General features: G+C 46.0%; 1 long non-coding RNA gene across 1 annotated transcript; it reads right to left on the bottom strand.

Moving 5' to 3' along the window:
- Positions 1–10,552: 10,552 nt before the first annotated feature.
- On the bottom strand, positions 10,553–14,934 carry LOC121585451. Its single transcript, XR_006003842.2, has 3 exons — positions 14,750–14,934; positions 14,239–14,330; positions 10,553–11,795 (listed from the first exon to the last, which is right to left on the bottom strand). It is a non-coding gene; the product is annotated as an uncharacterized LOC121585451 (long non-coding RNA).
- Between the last annotated feature and the right edge of the window lie 5,639 nt (positions 14,935–20,573).

Here is a 20,573-nt window from a genome sequence, read left to right on the forward strand (position 1 = left end):
TTTGACGTACTTGATGTCACGTACTGCAGCTCATACTAAACAGGGAAGAAGATGCACATGTTCCTTTTTTTTGGGTGGGGGGGAACTCTCCATTTGGCTCACACTTTATTTGGATAGTCCACAACATATAATCTATCTGTAGATGCTCAAACTATCAACAAACTCTCAACTGCAACTCTGTTGATATGCGACAGCTTACTCAGATTACAGTTCGGGTTAGGTTTAGGGTTAGAGTTCGGGTTAGGGTTAGAGTTAGGATGTGAGGCCTGGAAGCTGAAACTAGGGTTATGTGTTAGGTGTGTTGTCACAGTAAGGTTTAACATTGGGGTTAGTATTAGGGTTATGGATAAATAGCTGAATACACGAATAACCCAAAAAATACAAACCTCTCACCCAACCTTTTACATGGATCATTCAGCATGTGGAGAATGTTAATTACATATGGGAAATATCAAGCTCTCTGATTGAACGTCCCCCTAATTAATTTCAACACAGCCTATCTGACTATTGGAAAATATGACGTGTTTTCATACAAGAACTCACACAAATCATTGAGTTTATTATGTTGTTGTTTCTCCTGGCTTTTACATACTTCTTTGACTCTTCAGCATAAAAAATTCAAACATCCCTGTACAAGAAAATGGCTAAAACTATGTGCTATTTGAATACAATGTTGAATACAATGCCAACTGAAAATGTGTATAAATGTTTCATAAATACATGTTTTTCTAAATAAAGAACTTCTTGTTGATGGACATGTATATGCCTGGATTTCCTAATGACTGTTATTGTTCCCAGAAGGTAATGAAGAAATGTCACCCAACATGAAATAAAGAAGTCCATTGTTACCACATCAACTGGAAACCACAGAGGCCAGTTTCTGGTCTGTCTTTCACATAACCACACACACACATGGACGTATAACACAGACATGTACCTATACAGTGCAATCGGAAAGTATTCAGACCCCTTGACTTTTTCCACATTTTGTTATGTTACAGCCTTATTCTGAAATGGATTCAATTCAATTGGGAATGGGAAACTAGTCAGGATCGAGGGAAAGATGAACGGAGCAAAGTACAGAGAGATCCTTGATGAAAACCTGCTCCAGAGCGCTCAGGACCTCAGACGGGGCAAAGGTTCACCTTCCAACAGGACAACGACCCTAAGCACACAGCCAATACAATGCAGGAGTGGCTTCGGGACAAGTCTCTGAATGTCCTTGAGTGGCCCAGCCAGAGCCCGGACTTGAACTCGATCGACCATCTCTGGAAAGACCTGAAAATAGCTGTGCAGCGACGCTCCCCATCCAACCTGACAGAGCTTGAGAGGATCTGCAGAGAAGAATGGGAGGAACTCCTCAAATACAGGTGTGACAAGCTTGTAGCGTCATACCCAAGAAGACTAGAGGCTGTAATCACTGCCAAAGGTGCTTCAACAAATTACTGAGTAAAGGGTCTGAATACTTATGTAAATGTAATATTTAAGTGTTTTATTTTTATACATTTGCAAAATTTCTAAAAAAAACGTTTTTCTTTCTCATTATGGGGTATTGTGTGTAGATTGATGAGGAATAAAAATGACTTAATCCATTTTAGAATAAGGCTGTAATGTAACAAAATGTGGAAAAAGTCAAGGGGACTGAATACTTTCCACTGTAGGTGTTCAAAATGAGAACGGTTTAAGCCTTCCTTCGGGACATCCTCATGGACCAATGTCCGATCTTCCAATGAGTTCCTGCAAGACCTTGGAGTTGTAGCTAATATCCATCAGGCTTTTGGCTGAATGAGATCAGGTTTATCCTGACCTTGATACACAGTGTATATAGTCATGGACTGTGAGTGTTGGGGCTACTCAAATATCTGCTGCCCATTCTTAAGATTTTGTAATCAGAAAGATATACCAACGGTTGTCGGAGAGGGATTGTCTTTCCTAACTTGTGTCTTTAGTGAAAGTTCTCTAGACGACTAGAGGACAGAGAGAGGACAGCTACACGTAAATACATGTTGCATTTATAATCCAAATGAGGGGTTAGTGGGGTTTTAAGCATTTGTATTTCTGTGAGCGTAGTTTACAAATGTCCGATAGGTGAAATCCTTTGTCTCTTCCTTCCCCCCCTCTCTCTGAATCAGCCAGCCCTCCTTCTACCCAAGCATTCATGTTATTGTTAGTCCTGTCCACTAGGGACCTTTTTTCATTGTATTACATTAGTAATCAATAACCTATTTGTGCGTGTGTGTTTGTATTCAGTGTTATTATTTAGATGGTTAGTAAATAAATAATTAAGCCAATTTGTGTATTGCTGATTCATCAATAGGGTTAGGGTTCTTGCATGTTCAAGGATTATGCGACGTTCAGAATGAGACTGATAAGAGGTAATTATTTAATAAGTGACTGTTATCGATATATAACATATATCTTCTAAGAGTTTAATTTGGGAGATGGTAACTCGTTAAACAACTTCTTCCGTGGTGCCCAAAATTCCTGATGCGTTAATTGTTACATAATTAATTTAATTGAGTGACAATTAAACATAGTTAGTTGATTCAATAAATAACAGTCAATACATTAAAGTAAGTCACTGTCACGACAACAGTATGTCTGGCATTATAAAAATAACCATCTGTGCATCAATGCAAGAGCAAATGGCAGTTGTAAGATGTTGACGTTCTCTGTAGCCAGCAAATAGGCCTAGCATGCACTCTCTGGGGTTTCTGTTTTCTCTGTTGTGGTTTAAATCAATATCTGACAGTGATAATTTTTAGACGAGCTAAACATGACTGTGGATTTCCTTGTTGCTATTCACAACTGTTTTATCTGTATTCAGTATATTTATTGAATTGCAGCCTAGGATTTCCTTGCCTATGGCTCAAGTATTTTGTTTTAATTTGTGATATTGAACAAGCAGTGTTGTAAAATCATATCTAATGGAAAAGACCTTAGAGGCAAAGGAAATGGTTCTAATCGATGAGGCCCTTGAAGTGACTCTCTTGCACGTTTGGCTCCCCCTAGTGGAGTTACAATGGAGATACAATACATGAAAAGTCCTGTCTGATTTTGCTACTCAAAATGTTTAATGCAGACAGACTGATTTGTACTTCACTCCAGATATTGTTGAAATTATGGTTGCCTTCCAAATGAAACCCTATTCCCTTTAAAGTACACGAATTGTGACCAGGGCCCATAGGGCTCTGGTGAAAATGTTTGAACTATTTAGGGAATAGGATGCCATTGGGAACACAACTCATGTTGCTACTGGGCTTCAACCAATACATTTGCATGAAGATGCACATCCTGTGCAGAAAAACACGCCTATGTTCCAACCAGTCCCTGCAAAGACATGCATTAAAATGGAATTGAAAAAGAAAACAAAACGTAATAGATAGGTGTTCAAAATGAGAACGATTTAAGCCTTACTTCGGGACTCATCCTCATGGACCCACGTCTCCTGGTGGCGTCAATTATGTTTTTCTTAGCACTGATTGGAAAGAAGAGGAGCCTTACCCCCATATGGGTTATATCTGTGCAGTGAGTGAATGGCCCTGTTCGAATACCTCTAAAATACTTTCTTTCTTTACTCCCTTCCTTGAGGTAATCACTGATCAGTACAAGAGTGGATAGGTGAAAACATGTGTTCCCCATTGCTTTAATCAATGTGTCAGATCAGTGATTTCCTCATGGAAAGAAGGAAGAATACATTTTAAGGGTATTTGAATAGGTCCATTGACTGTCCTGTGTGTGACACCCTCTAGGGTTTATATTACCTGTGGCATTGGAAGCCATAGTAGATCCCCAGAAAAACCACCACCAAAACCACAGCAAGGGTTACACACACGATGAGCAGCACTGGCATGTCTGAGTCAGGAGGGCTGGGTGGAGCCACTGTGTGATAAAGGGGAGACACATACACACCATTGTGGAATTTAATCACAACAAAAATGCAGATTTTGCACATACACTCCTGTTACCTTGTTGTTTCGTACGCTAATGTATTGCTCTAATGGAAAACATAAACAATTTAAAATTTGCTGCAGCAAACACAGTAAATCATGGAAGGAGAGTAAAACAACCACATTAAATGTACATGCAAGTTGAGTTCTGGAAAGGAGCAGCATCAGCATATACAGTAGGCAATGTAGTCTTCCTACGTGACATATTCCCATCATTTGGGAATAACAGACAGTCATTTAGCTTTGGTGTAACGATCCCGGCAGTCTGAGTCGGGTCCTGTCTGTGGACTAGTTTTTCTGTTTGTGATCTCCAGTTTCCCGAGGGTTCTGGAACGCTCCGGGGAGCTCTCTTGATTTCCGCACCTGCATCCCATCAGCAATCTGCACACCTGGTCCTGATCATCACCCTTCTTAGGCTCTGGCCTAACATCCATTCCCTGCCGGATCGTTAGCCATGAACAGTAGGTTTACCAGAGTATCAGTCTTAGAGCGTCTAGCGTTAGTTTTGTTGTTTTGCACCTTGTTGGTTTGTTGTTTACTTACCTCCGTTTTGTTCCATCTGCAGTCACTCATCCGGGACCTTCATCCAACCTCTGCCTGGTGGTCGGCGGCTGCCGAGCCATGATGGGATCAACCACTGCACCCCCAACAACTAATCAACGCCGCCCGCTCTGTTCCCTGGATTATTCAGCATCACTCTTGAATTTGTAAATAAACACTCACCTTCGTTTCAACTTACCTTGTCCTGGTCTGCTTCTGGGTTCTGGCTTTGTAACTCGTGACAGAACGATCCGGCCAGTAATGAACCCAGCGGACCTGGACTCTGTTCGCCATGCCATTACCCATCAGGAGAAGATGTTGGGCCATCATAGCACGGTACTACAGGAGATCGCGTTGTCAGTTCGGAACCTTTCTACCGGTCTGACGGAGGTCCAGAACCAACGCAAGTTTCCGGTGGAGGATCCACTACCGGTTTCACCCATCTCGCCTGCCGCTTCTGGAGCTGTGTCCTTCCGTGAGCCCAGGGTTCCGACGCCGGATAAATATGAGGGGGAGCTGGGAAGATGCCGTTCCTTCCTTATGCAGTGTGGATTAGTGTTCGATCTACAGCCCTACTCTTATGCCACAGACAAGGCTAGGATAGCCTTTGTGATTGAGTTGCTGCGTGGTCGAGCGCTGGAGTGGGCTTCAGCCGTTTGGGAACGACAGGATCCCTGCATGGCTTCATACCAGGGGTTCACGGCCGAGATGAGGAGGCTCTTCGACCATTCCGTCCGAGGGAGGGACGCAGCTAGGCGCCTGTTTTCGCTTCGCCAAGGAACTCGCAGCGTGGCCGACTTCGTGATCGAGTTCAAGACGTTGGCTGTGGAGAGTGGGTGGAATGAGGAGTCTCTGCAAGCGGCCTTTTACCAGGGTCTGTCGGAGCAGCTCAAGGATGAGTTGATCTCCTATCCGGAGCCTAGTGACCTGGACAGCTTGGTAGCCTTGTCTATTCGGGTGGATAATCGAGTCCGAGAGCGAAGGAGGGAGAAGCAATGGGGTCCGTCCAATCGATCAGCTTCTCAGTTCCCAGTCGGGTCGGGTGGTGGACCAGAACACGTCGATCATTCTCCACCACAAAGGATTAGTGGAGAGGTCCTCTCTCCCGATTCTGAACCCATGCAAGTGGGGCGGCACGGGTTAACCAAGGAGGAGCGTCAACATAGACGTAAGACCAACTGCTGCCTCTACTGTGGTAGCTCGGGACATTACATCTCCACTTGTTCCCGGCGGTCGTCAAACTGCCCGGCTCGCTAAAGTTGGGAGGACTTTTAGCGAGCCAGTTTCAACCTCTCAGTACCTCTGTCAGACCCCGTTTCCCGGCTACCCTTGTGAACAGGAATCAGAGCTTAGCGATTAACGCTTTTATCGATTCAGGTGCCGATGGAAGCTTTCTTGATGCCGAGTTGGTGGAACAGCTGGGGCTTTCCAAGGAGCAATTGCCGGAAGCCATTGAAGCGACCACTCTGAACGGCAGTAGTCTGGCACGTATCACGATGAGGACTGAACCGGTTAAGATGCTGTTGTCGGGGAATCATTCGGAGATGATTTCATTCTTCATTCTGCCGTCTTCCCATGTTCCTCTGGTCCTTGGATACCCCTGGCTGAAGGAACACAATCCCACGTTCGATTGGGTGACGGGCAAGGTAACGAGTTGGAGCCTTGATTGTCATGCTAACTGTCTCAAGACTGCCTGTCCCCATTCGGTTCCCAGTCAGGTGATTGAGGCTAAACCCCCAGATTTGTCCCTGGTTCCCGAGACATATCACGATTTGGGGAAGTGTTCAGTAAGCAGAAGGCTCTGTCACTCCCTCCCCACCGACCATATGATTGTGCCATCAACCTGTTCCCTGGAGCTGTCTACCCCAAGGGAAGGTTATACAGTATCTCCCGCCCTGAACGTGAGGCTTTGGAGACCTACATCAAGGAGTCCCTAGCTGCTGGTCTCGTTCGTCCCTCGTCATCACCCCCTGGGGGCAGGATTCTTCTTTGTGGGTAAGAAGGATGGCTCTCTTCGACCGTGTATTGATTATCGGGGTTTGAATGACATCACGATCAAGAACAAGTATCCCCTGCCCTTGATGAGTTCTGCCTTCGACTCCTTACAGGGTGCTACGGTGTTCACCAAGCTAGACCTACGCAATGCGTATCACATGGTCCGGATCAGAGAGGGAGACGAGTGGTTGACGGGTTTCAATACACCGATGGGTCACTTGAGTATCAGGTGATGCCGTTTGGACTGACCAATGCTCCAGCGGTATTCCAGAGTATGGTGAACGACGTCCTGAGGGATATGATCGGTCTCTTTGTGTTTGTTTACCTGGATGACATTCTGATCTTCTCGAAGGAACCTTCCGACCACGTCCAGCATGTCCGGCAGGTTCTGCAGCGATTGTTGGAGAATCGCCTGTTCGTGAAGGCCGAGAAGTGCGAGTTTCACGCCCACACGACATCCTTTCTCGGGTACATCATCTCCAGGGGAGAGATTAGGATGGACCAGGAGAAGGTTAGAGCGGTTCTGGAATGGGCCCAGCCCGGTACGAGATTGCAGCTCCAGAGATTTTTTGGGGTTTGCGAATTTCTACCGCAGATTCATCCGGGATTACAGCCGTGTGGCCGCTCCGTTGACGGCCTTGACTTCCAGTATCAGGAGCTTCAAGTGGAATCCGGAGGCGGATCGAGCGTTTCTGGATTTGAAGAGGCGATTCACCAACGCACCGATTCTCTCTCAACCGGACACGGCCCGTCAGTTCGTCGTTGAAGTGGACGCGTCTGATGTGGGAGTTGGCGCCATCCTGTCGCAGCGATGCTCCACGGACAGTAAACTCCATCCCTGCGCCTACTACTCTCGTCGCCTTTCGCCTGCGGAGAGGAATTACGATGTGGGTAACCGGGAGCTTCTCGCGGTGAAACTTGCCTTGGAGGAGTGGCGCCACTGGTTGGAGGGGGCGGAGCAGCCGTTTATTGTCTGGACTGACCACAAGAACCTTGCTTACGTGCAATCGGCTAGACGTCTCAACTCCCGTCAGGCCAGGTGGTCGTTGTTTTTCGGACGATTCAATTTTTTCCCTGACGTTCCGACCTGGATCTAAGAACGGCAAGGCGGACGCCTTGTCTCGGATGTTCTCCAAGACGGAGGAGAGTGGGTCCAAGACCGAGACAATTCTCCCCCGGAACTGCGTCGTGGGAGCTGTTAGGTGGAAGATTGAGGAGGAGGTGATGGCGGCTCTTGGACGCAGCCCGGTCCCGGTAACGGTCCACCCGGTCGGTTGTTTGTGCCTGAGTCGGTTCGTCCTGCGGTCCTCAAATGGTCCCACGCCAGCAAGATGGCTTGTCACCCTGGCGTGGCTCGGACGATGGCGTTTCTTCGCAGACGCTTTTTGGTGGCCTGCCATGGCCGAGGATACTCGGGGTTATGTTGCTGCCTGTCCAGTGTGTGCGCAGAATAAGAGTACCAATCGGCCCAGCTCTGGACTACTTCACCCCCTTCCTATTCCCCGGCGACCATGGTCGCATCTGGCCCTGGACTTTGTCACTGGGTTGCCCGCTTCTGAGGGGAACACGGTCGTTCTGACTATCGTGGACAGATTCAGCAAGTTCGCCCACTTTGTGCCAATTGCCAAGCTTCCCTCTGCCTCGGAGACGTCCGAGATCCTGGTTAGGGAGGTTTTCAGGGTCCATGGGTTGCCCAGTGATATCGCTTTCCGACCGTGGCCCTCAGTTTACCTCTGCTGTCTGGAAGTCCTTCTGTTTGGCCATTGGAGCTACAGTCAGTCTCACATCTGGGTTTCACCCCCAATCTAATGGTCAGGCGGAGAGAGCCAACCAGAAGATGGAATCCACGCTACGCTGCCTGGCCTCTTCCAACCCCACCTCCTGGGTCTCTCAGTTGCCTTGGGTTGAGTATGCCCACAATACTCTCCCCTACATCTGCCACTGGGATGTCTCCCTTCCAGTGCCTGTATGGCTACCAACCTCCCTTGTTCCCTTCTCAGGAGAAGGAGCTCTCAGTGCCTTCTGTTCAGGCCCATATTCGTCGTTGCCACCGGACCTGGCATCGGGCCAGAAGGGCACTCCTTAGAGTTTCGGACCGGTATCAGCTCCAGGCGAATCGTCGCGGATCCCCGCTCCCACCTACACCATCGGAGATAGGGTCTGGTTGGCCACACGGGATCTTCCTTTACGGACTGAGTCTAGGAAGTTGTTACCGAAGTTCATTGGTCCGTTTGTGGTGGAGAAGGTGATCAATCCGGTGGCAGTTCGACTCAAACTCCCGAGGACGCTCAGAGTCCATCCCACCTTTCATGTCTCCTGCCTCAAGCCTGTTTTCCTCAGTCCTCTGTTGCCTCCTCCGCCTCCTCCTCCTCCTCCTCGGATGATCGGAGGCGGTCCTGCCTACACGGTGCGGCGCATCATGGATTCCAGACGGCGGGGCCGGGGTTTCCAGTATCTCGTGGACTGGGAGGGGTATGGTCCTGAAGAGAGGAGTTGGATTCCGCGGCGACAGATCCTAGATGCTGACCTCATCCGTGACTTCTACCGCCTCCATCCTGGCGCTCCGGGGAGTCCGCCCGGTGGCGTTCGTCGGAGGGGGGGTACTGTAACGATCCCGGCAGTCTGAGTCGGGTCCTGTCTGTGGACTAGTTTTTCTGTTCGTGATCTCCAGTTTCCCGAGGGTTCTGGAACGCTCCGGGGAGCTCTCTTGATTTCCGCACCTGCATCCCATCAGCAATCTGCACACCTGGTCCTGATCATCACCCTTCTTAGGCTCTGGCCTAACATCCATTCCCTGCCGGATCGTTAGCCATGAACAGTAGGTTTACCAGAGTATCAGTCTTAGAGCGTCTAGCGTTAGTTTTGTTGTTTTGCACCTTGTTGGTTTGTTGTTTACTTACCTCCGTTTTGTTCCATCTGCAGTCACTCATCCGGGACCTTCATCCAACCTCTGCCTGGTGGTCGGCGGCTGCCGAGCCATGATGGGATCAACCACTGCACCCCCAACAACTAATCAACGCCGCCCGCTCTGTTCCCTGGATTATTCAGCATCACTCTTGAATTTGTAAATAAACACTCACCTTCGTTTCAACTTACCTTGTCCTGGTCTGCTTCTGGGTTCTGGCTTTGTAACTCGTGACATTTGGAGGATAACTATAATATGTTTTCTACCATTACTCAACAGTACAAAGTCCTTCTACCTTTGCAGTTGTGGAGCAGGGCTGTATTTGATGTACTCACAAGTGGGAGCTGTGCTAAGGGACTGATAGAACAGCAAGCCAGAAACTCCTCATTCCGCAATATCAAGCTGAGGAAACATACATACATTTCACTAATGTGGAAAATCAACAACTCCCTAGGGGAATCCGCATAATCAGCAAAAAATAACAGTATATTATTAAATTCAACATTTCTTACTCACCGAGTGTCAGCACATACAAAACAGGATTCAAAAGTTCAACACAGCCACTCATTTCTCTGAAGGACTTTCTCCTATTCTTAGTCCTGAATGCAGGGGTCAACATATCATCCTTATTGCTATTGCTCCAAGATATGTCTTGAGATTCAGTAGGCTTATTCACTCTATCAACCATGACTCTTCCAATAAATTATGCCATGGAATCATGTGGCAAAATGTATTGCAGGAATGCTGTAAAATGTTTTACAGTAAGGAAAATAGTATTGTAAAATATATTAGAGAATCTCTGCTGTAAAGCAAAATTACAGTATTAATCTGGCAACTCTGGTGTCAGTATAATGCTGTAAATTAAGAAAGGACATTTTTACATTGCAGATTCTTCAACTTAAAAACTGTTTAGTAAATACAATATCCGGGGAATATTTGTAACAGCTGAAGATGATCAGAATGCCTGGAGGCCAAGATTATATCAAAGTCAGTTAAGATTATACCAGTAGGTAGTTAACATTATATCAAAATGAATGTCATATAATAAACTGACATACAGTATTTTCCTGTAAATAAACTCCTCCCAATGATAGACATTCACAAGACACCACGTAGGGTAATCAAAATACTTTATTATCATCAATAGAACATATGGGGGCGGCCTAGTCCTGAAAAAAAAAGCATGTTCAATGGAGACCCCTAATCTTTAAAAACCTTATTTACACTCTATTCTGTAATCTCATGGAACATATATTTTAGTATAAAACAGCCTCCCTGAGTCACAAAGACACATATTGCAATGGCAGTCCAACATATTTACCACGTAACAGAAAAATAAAAATATTAAATACACATTTTGTTCCAAAGAAAGCTAAGATTTTGTCCAAAGGAGATCACTTTTCATTTGCCAATGCCCCACACAAAAGAGCATCGTAGTCCCCGAGCAAATTGTTTAGCTTTGCTTAGTCAGGGGAAACATGGCAGCTCAGCAGCTTCTCTGTCTGACCTCTTCCACGCATGGGCGTTGTTATTTTCCGAGTCATTTAAGTCGCATAAAAGCTCTTAATTAATAAGCGGCCCATCCATTTGTGGGGTCTCCTTCATAGTTAGTTGAGCATTGCTTCCGAAGTCGAGGCACCGAGTCGAATCCTGTTAATTGAGCGGTGTCAAGAGAAGCATCTGTAAACAGAAAGGCTCCACATAAATACTTCCATGGAAATATTAAATAAAGCAAGTCACAGAGGGGGTTTTTCCTTCAGAATTCTCACACAGTAGTTTCCCAGGGGCCAAGTCCATTCAATCAACTGGAATCCGTCCAGCAAGGGCTCTCTTTATCTTTCCCTTTTACTGTTCATTCTAGTCACAAGGAGCAACACACACAAAGACATTAAAATGCAAACATCTCAAGTCCTCATTGTTGTAGTAGTGTCTCATTCTCTCTCTGAACACGCTGAATGGGAGAGGCCACGTACACACGGCCTGAAGTGTCTCGCCTCAATAAGGCCCTTTTATCATTCCTACTATCTGGTTATGTGGTGCTTCAGAAATAATACATCTGTGTGAGTTTTCCAGTGAGTCATTGTTGGTACTTTTGAAAATCAACAGATAACATTCACTTGACAGACAGGGGGAGTCGACTGCAGGAAGTGTGTGTGATGGAGTGTGTGTGTGTGTGTGTGTGTGTGTGTGTGTGTGTGTGTGTGTGTGTGTGTGTGTGTGTGTGTGTGTGTGTGTGTGTGTGTGTGTGTGTGCGCACTCGCATGTGTGTGTTTTTGCTTGGTCTCCATTGCTTTAGAGTGGGGCTCCCATAGTCATCCATGCTTCGTGTTTCTCCTCTTGTCAGTTGCTGGTGTGTGTGTGTCCGTTGGCATCTCTCAGTGCCTAGGCCTCCCTTGGTGGGTCTGCTGTTGAAGAGGAAGAACAAGCCCTTAATTATATACAAGTCATGTTCAACATCGCCACTGACACAATTCTGACACTAAAATTGGCAAGTTTCCCTGTGACTAGGGTTGCAATGGGGAGGGTATATTACTGGAAACTTTAGAAGTTTCAAAGATTGTATGTAATTTATCACAAGACATCTAGTGGCTCTTTTGGGTACTTCACATTTTCAAAGGTGTCTGTAATTATCTCTGGCCCTCTGCATGGCCTTATCACATGTAAAATACACAAAATATTACAAAAGATTTTTAAGTACAAAATAAATGACAAAGCTGTAAAACATTATCTTAAACATAAACCATCAACTTAGTGAATACCATTGGTGTTTAATATGAGGGTTTCAGCATTAGATATCCTTTATATATTTATTTTACCATGTCAATATGCCTTTGTTGTTAATGTTTTGGCACCAAACTGGTGAAAAAAGTCAATAGTTGGAAGAGTTGCAGAGTTAATTGAAAATAATGCCATAGTTGATTAGATGCTTTTTTCATTAATTAGGCTATTTTACATTTACATTTACATTTTAGTCATTTAGCAGACGCTCTTATCCAGAGCGACTTACAGTTAGTGAGTGCATACATTTTTCATACTTTTTTCACATACACTTAGTATTACTTTCTTAGCTACGGTATACATATCTCCCTGGCATATTACATAATTTATGCAGCAGCATACAATACATGTTTGGACTCACCTTGTTGTGCTGTGCACACTTGAACAGGAATTTCAGACTAAAGAGACCTTAATAGAAAATGACTAATTTTCTCTTTAACCTATCCACTAGAAACTCATGGACAATATTGACACAGATATAAAAAGTTAATACTATATATGAATAAATATTGTTCAAGTTATTCAAGTCTAAATTACTAAAGTTACCATAGATTGCCTTTTAATTACCAAAATTACAGAAGATTACAGTAACTTGGGTAAATTACCTATTCTCAGCATGAGCTTCCTTATCAAGTTCTCCACATGAACAGTGAAGCTCAGCTTGTCATCCACCCACACTCCCAAATATTTGTACACTTTGACTTGCTCTATGCCGGGAGGTGAGTTTGGATTGGTCTGCCACGTAGCATGCTTCTGTCTATAACGTGAGCTGTTCAGTATGTGTTGATAGTCCTTTCTACCACACCGCTACCGACAGATCAGTTGGGAAAAGTGATTGGCTACCTTCTGCACACGCCACGGTCAGTGTGAACAAGAGTGACTTGACAAAACGCTTGCCAAACAAGATGCATCTACAAACAAAACAGAGTTAAATGGTTCCAGTCTGTCGTGAAGCGTTCATCCATGTATACGGGTAAGAGTCTAGCTACATTTTCAGATATAAGTTTCAAATTTTGTCAGGAAGTCGGTTTTATTGCAAGTTAAAGCGCACTGTTAGTTAGCAAACGTTAGCTTGCTAGCTAACATTACGTGTATGATCTGTGTAGTAATATTATTCAAATCAGAAATCTATTTGCATTGCTAGTTATATCCTAATGTTAGCTAGCTATCATTGAACCTAGTATGTTAGCTTTAGCTACCTGCAGATTCATACTACAGCTATGACAATGTTTGTATTGCTAGTAGTATGAGTTGGGATTATGTCGGTTCATTGTTTAGCTAGCTAGTTACCTAGCTAGCTACATGTCTAAACAAAAGACTCCACTTTGGCCCGATTATTACATGACCCATCAAATTAGCCAGGTGTGTCTGGGGGGTGATTACGGCCATCTATTGTATTTCATGTCTAGACAATAGTGACCCATCCATTTAGCTAGATGTGGCTGAGGGGTGGTTATAGCATTTTCTTCACATGACCCATCAATTTAGACAACTGTGTCGGATAAGCGTCATCTAATAATTATAAAATATTTATAAAATATTTTATCTGGACATTTTCTGATTTTGATATTGCAAGTAACCACTTCACTGTACCGTTTACACCGTCTGTATCCTGTGTATTTGACAAATAAACATAGATTTTATTTGATATAGCGTGTGTTTACCACATGTGAATCCTTAAAGAGATGGGTGGGGCTTAGGCTTAAGAGGGTGGGGTTACAAGTTTATCAACTTTCAAAGCAGAATTACTTTCCCATTGTTCCTCAACTGCAGTGTACGATATACAATTTTCTAGCTCTGAGTCTATTTTTATCCAATGTAAAAAACACAATTTCAAACTTTGCTACATAAGACCGAATAGAGGCGGTCGGTCACATATGTTTACATGAGCATAGTATACACAGGTCAATGTAAATGCTTACAAAGAGTTCATAAGATATTACTATGACATACTTGCATTACTTCCATGGCTAAACAGGGGACTTCCTAGACAGACAGACAGACAGACAGACAGACAGACAGACAGACAGACAGACAGACAGACAGACAGACACACACACTCTCACTCACCTCTCCTAGGGCACACCAGGAGTATGATGGCTTTGATGATTAAGATCAGAGCGACCACACAGCCAATCACTATGTCCGCCACTGCCCCTGCACTGAGACAGAGGGAAGGGGGAGGGATGAGGGGGAGGGAGACAGAAAGAGTGATGAGCAGGTGGATAATGAATAATGATAATGAGTCTAAGACACGAAGCCCAGACAGACAAATGGAAAAGAAAGAATGAGCTTTCTGAAAGAGTATGATGAAGTGATGGCAGGGGAAGAGAGGTGAGAGAGAACGAGTGGTAGAAATGAAGGGAAGATCAGTGAAGACAGCTGAAAGTCATAGAAAAAGAGTTAGATTCTCATTGCGAGAGCATTTGGATTGATCAATCTTTCGCTGATTGTCTAGGCTGTGCCAAAATGTTCCCCTCTCTCCACTCAAAGATAGATGCCGCTGCGCCGTCCAAAACTAATTGTCACCAGAATGAGTCACGGCAGTGGCCAAGGCCAGTGTTCATCCCGCATAACTCACCCACGATTGCCAGGTCCGTCCCCTGCTCCGACGTCGTGCCCGTGAAGGCGTTGCTAGCCACGCACTTGTATTGGCCGCTCTGGTTGGTGGAGAAGGTCTGGAGGCTGAACACCCCACTGTCCGGTTGGCCAGACGCCACGGGTTCATTGTTGTATTGCCAGGAGAAGGTGGCGGGGAGCAGAGGGTCGGACACTTAGATGAGTCGGATTGTCTGGCCTACCACTGCGTCTGCCCTATTTAGCCTTGCTCAGCACGGGGGTGTCGGGACCATCTGGAGGCGGAGGGGGGGAAGGAACATCAACAGACAGACTCACAGACAAACCCTGTGGCTCACAGACTGTCACAGTAAAGTTTCACCTCAAAGTGCATGGGATCAATGTTACTGGGGTTGGGTATGCTAATGCGAATTAGCCCTGTAGCCTATATAGTGATGCGCTTCTGTGGCTAACTGGCAGTTACATTACTTGGTGTAATGCTAGCTAGTATAACAACTAGCTCATAGTATTAGCATTAGCATTTTAGCTGCTGGGTCGTGTGCATTAGGCACCAAACAAAAGAAAACAGACTAAAACAAGGAAGACTACCCTGACTTCTCAAATAAGACACACCATCTTTTTTTTGTGTTTGTGTCTTAATTAACACAACCCTGGACACTAGATAGTGACTCACAGTCAGAGCCGGACCACCACATCTGGGGCCACAGTTTTCCCTGAGATTCTACACATTTTGCCATGGGGCATAGTGAAAATTGTGCAGTCTTATAGCTAACCTCATGCTATTCTACACGTTTTTTCCCCCCCTATTTTACCAGGTAAGTTGACCGGGGGTTAACAACCCTACTCTTACGTTAAGTGCCATGGGACTCCTGAGTGGCGCAGTGGTCTAAGGCACTGCATCGCAGTGCAAACTGTGCTACTAGAGATCCTGGTTCGAATCCAGGCTCTGTCGCAGCCGGCCGCGACCGGGAGACCCATGGGGCGGCGCACAATTGGCCCAGCGTCGTCCAGGGTAGGGGAGGGAATGGCCGGCAGGGATGTAGCTCAGTTGATAGAGCATGGCGTTTGCAACGCCAGGGTTGTGGGTTCGTTTCCCACGGGGGGCCAGTATAAAAAATTAAATAAAAATGTGTTCACTAACTGTAAGTCGCTCTGGATAAGAGCGTCTGCTAAATGACTAAAATGTAAATATCTTTAGTGACCACAGAGAGTCAAGACACGCGTTTAACATCCCATCCGAAAGACGGCACCCTACACAGGGCAATGACCTCAATCACTGCCCTGGGGCATTGGGGTACTTTTATACTGAACAAAAATAAAAATGCAACATGTAAAGTGTTGGTCCGATGTTTCATTAGCTGAAACAAAAAAAATGGTGCATTTTTCCATAAGCACAAAAACCGTATTTCTCTAAAAAATGTTGCACACATTTGTTTACATCCCTGTTAGTGGACATTTCTCATTTGCCAATATAATCCATCCACCGGATTAAATCTGATTAAACAGCATGATCATTACACAGGTGCACTTTTTGCTGGGGACAATTAAAGGCCACTCTAGAATGTGCAGTTTTGTCACACAACACAATTCCACAGACGTCTCAAGTTTTGAGGGAGCAAGTTTTGGCATGCTGAGTGCAGGAATGTCCACCAGAGCTGTTGCCAGAGAATTTAATGTTAATTTCTCTATCATAAGCTGCCTCCAATGTCGTTTTAGAGAATTTGGCAGTACGTCCAACCGGCTTCACAACCGCAGACCACGTGTAACCACGCCAGCCCAGGACCTCCACATCCAGCTTCTTCACCTGTGGGATTGTCTGAGACCAGCCACCCAGACAGCTGATGAAACTGAGGAGTATTTCTGTCTGTAGTAAAGATATTTTGTGGGGAAAAACTCATTCTGATTGGCTGGGCCTGGCTCCCCAGTGGGTGGCCCATGCCCTCCCTGGCCCACCCATGGCTGCGCCCCTGCCCAGTCATGTGAAATCCATAAATTTGGGCCTAATTTATTTATTTCATTTGACTGATTTCCTTATATGAAGTGTAACTCAGTAAAATTGTTGAAATTGTTTTGCGATTATATTTTTGTTCAGTATATATATTTTTTAGACCAGAGGAAAGAGTGCCTCCAACACCACTTCCAGCAGCATCTGGTCTCCCATCCAGGGACTGACCAGGACCAACCCTGCTTAGCTTCAGAGGCAAGCCAGTAGTGGGATGAGGTTTAGAGAAAATTTTGAAGTTACAGTATATAGCTAATCCCATGCTATTCCACACATTTTGCCATTATGAGGCTGAGAGAAAATGTTGCAGTTTTTAAGCGAATTTCCAGTTAATTACAATTCTACACATTTTGCCATGGCTTATCACGTGTTCATATGCTATCTAATTACCCCTGGATTACCCCTGCGTGCCAAGTCGGTAATCCGGCCCTGCTCACTGGTGAGACTGTGTGGGAGTCTAATTAGCTTATGTTATTAGCATTAGCATTAGCAGCTGGGCATGCAATGACTCACAGTAAACTGTGAGGGTCTTTGAGGCGGTCTGAGCGCTGACGAGGTTAGCGACGGTGCAGGTGTAGACCCCGGCGTCTTCCCTCGAGGCCGGGTTGATCACCAGGTCGCCCCCTTTGATAGTTACCCTGGAGTTCGAGGTGAGAGCAGAGCCCCCTTTACCCCACAGCACACTGGTCTCTGTCCCCTTGGTCCAGGTACAGCGCACAGACACATTGCCCCCCTCCAGAGCCACTGATGGCACAAACATAGTCACGCCATCCACTGCATCTAGGGTGGGGAGAGAAGAGAAGCAGGGAGATTATAGACTGGTCCTAGATCTGTTTGTGGTGTCTTGCCAACTCCTTTGGTCATTGACAACTCTTATGGTCATGACAACTTCTATGGTAATTGTCAACTCCTACTATGGTCATTGACAACTCCCATGGTCATTATCATGCCACAAACAATTCTGGGACCAGGCTAGTGAGATGAATATAAATACTGGAGTAGTAGACTGATTGGGAGATACACACATGGAGAGCTTTTGAATGAGCCATTATTGGGCTTTCATAGTGTGATCACAGACAGAGGGGGATTCAATTCAAGCGTTAAAATATGCTGAAAAATAGAGGGACGCTTAGTGTTTTCTGCCTAAACAAATTTTGTTTAATGAAAATAATGGAGGTTTGGGAGAAGAAACAACATCCAGACATGGAAGCAGATGGTAAATAAAGGGGCAGACGGCAAAAGCGGCTTTCACAACGGCAATGAGCGCTAGGACTGCTAAGTCAAATATGGGCCATATAGATAGAAGTGCTATCTGTAACTAAAAAGAACAGTAATAACAAACACTAACAGGTCTGGGCAATCAAGTGGCTATAATCACATTACACTTTCATGCTCGATTTTCCTCCACTGCTATTCACTTACTTCTGTAATCCTCCCTCCCATCCTCCATCTTTCTCTCCCTCACTCCATCACTTCCTCCCACCCTCCCTCATTTAATCAATCACTACATTCCTCCTTCCTTTCCTCCCTCCCAACGCACCCTAATCACCTCCAGCGCACCTGCACCTCATCTCATCACCACCCCTATTTAGCCCTGGACTGTTCCTTGTGATGTTGTGTGTGATTGTTTAGCTTCGTGTCATGTACTCTATCTCTGTTATTTCTCTTTGTCATTGTTTAAGTAAACCTTGATCTTGTTAATTCCTGCATCTGCGTCCTGCCTCTTCGTATACTCAGTCCTCGTCACAGAATCACACACCAAACGAAAATGGATGCAGCAGGAGTTTCCCAGTGCCTCGACCAGCACCAGCAGCAGCTTGCCCAGTTGAACGCCGCCATCGAGGAAGTGCTCCAAACTCTGCATAATCTGCCCAGCGCTCCGGTTCCACCTCAATCTGCCCAGCGCTCCGGTTCCGCTCCGGTTCCACCTGTTCCCGGGCTATCACCCACTTCAGCGGGAACCCTCGCCCTACCGGAGCGCTTTGACGGTAAAACTACTAAATGTAGCGGCCTCCTGCTACAGGTTTAACTTTATCTGGCGCGTCAGCCAGGGGCATGTCCATCTGACCAAGCCAGGATAGCGCTGGTGATTTCGCTACTTAAAGGGAAGGCGCTGGATTGGGCCACGGCAGTCTGGAAAGGAGAAGAGGCAGTGGCACTACCCTACCCCACCTTCCTCGCTCAGTTCAGGGCGGTGTTTGATCATCCCACGGAGGCAAAGGACGGGGTTGAGCATCTCCTCCATCTACAACAGAGAGAGGGGCCCGCGTCTGAGTACGCTCTGAGCTTTCGCACGGTGGCGCCGTCTTCCGGCTGGAATGAGCATGCTCTGCACACGGCCTTCAGGAGAGGCTTATGGGAGGACATCAAGACGGAACTCGCATGTCGGGACGACGAGATGGACCTTGATACCCTCATCACCACGTCCATCTGTCTTGACGACATGTTGAGAGAGAGACGGCGTTCCCAACACCTCCCGGAGTCTCGACGCTCACCCCATCTGAGCTATGGAAGCCTCCCTGCTTCCGAGTCCTCACCCATGGAGGTGGGTAGCACCCACTACACCACCACGGACCACAGATCTCCTGGCGGCTCCCTATCTAGGCGGTATGACTCCCGTCGCCGCTCTGTGAGTGTTACGTCAGCTCCTATCACAAAACCATTGTTTTTAGTTCCCAGAACGGTGTCTGGTTATTCCTTCTCTTCCATTTCTACTGCTATGATAGATTCCGGATCAACGGGGAACCTTATAGATAGGGAGCTGGTCTCTGAATGGGGGTTGCCCACCGTGCCACTGCCATCTCCGCTACATGTCAACTCACTGGACAATAAACCTCTTGGATCAGGCACCATTACGCAAGTCAATCTCCCCATCACCATCACCATTCCCACACTACCGGAGCACCACGAGGAGCGGTCCTTCCACATCGTCACGTCACCCCTTCACCGGATCGTCTTGGGATTGCCCTGGCTCAGACTACACAATCCCACCATCAATTGGAGCACCAAGAGTATCACAGCCTGGTCGACCTCATGCCGGAAGACCTGCCTGCCGGTGGTTTGTTGTTCCACGTCAGTGTAGAGTCCGGAGTCCGCCCTCCAACCATTCCATGTGAGTACGCAGATCTCTCCGATGTCTTCTCTTCAGTAAAGGCTATGTGTCTCCCTCCTCACAGGCCCTGGGACTTGAATTATTTATGGTTGTGAAATAAGTTGTAATGGGTGTAAAAAACCTTGTAGGCCTAATATTGACCCTAGTAGTGGTATTGTTGATGACTTCAGTAGTAGTAGTTTCCTATGTGAAGGACCTTCCATCACCACCATCCTCATCTTCTTCCCCATCACCGGATGTGATGAGGTGATGTTGAAGGAGTCAGGTGCAGGAGGGTAAATCACAGAACAACAGGCTTTATTCCTCAAATACAGAAATATGCAGTAATGCGTCAAAAACACTCTAGTGCGCAAAACAGGCGTATACAAAATACAAGGCACACAGGAAAATATTTTGGCGATACAAAATACACGAAGCTCCACCGAGCTTCACTATCCTCCACAATAAACAATCACACACAAAGACAAGGGGGCAGAGGGAACACTTATACAGGTACTGATGAGGGGATATGAACCAGGTGTGTGTAATAAACAAGACAAAACAAATGGAATGATGAGATGAGGAGCGGCAGTGGCTAGAAGGCCGGTGACGACGACCACCGAAGCCTGCCCGAACAAGGAGAGGAGGCAGCTTCGAGGGAAGTCGTGACACCAGAGGATAGAGCATTCCTGCATTCATTACTTGATAATATCAATATATCTAACTAAAATATAT

This window comes from Coregonus clupeaformis, chromosome 17, assembly GCF_020615455.1.
Source record: "Coregonus clupeaformis isolate EN_2021a chromosome 17, ASM2061545v1, whole genome shotgun sequence".
NCBI lineage: Eukaryota > Metazoa > Chordata > Actinopteri > Salmoniformes > Salmonidae > Coregonus > Coregonus clupeaformis.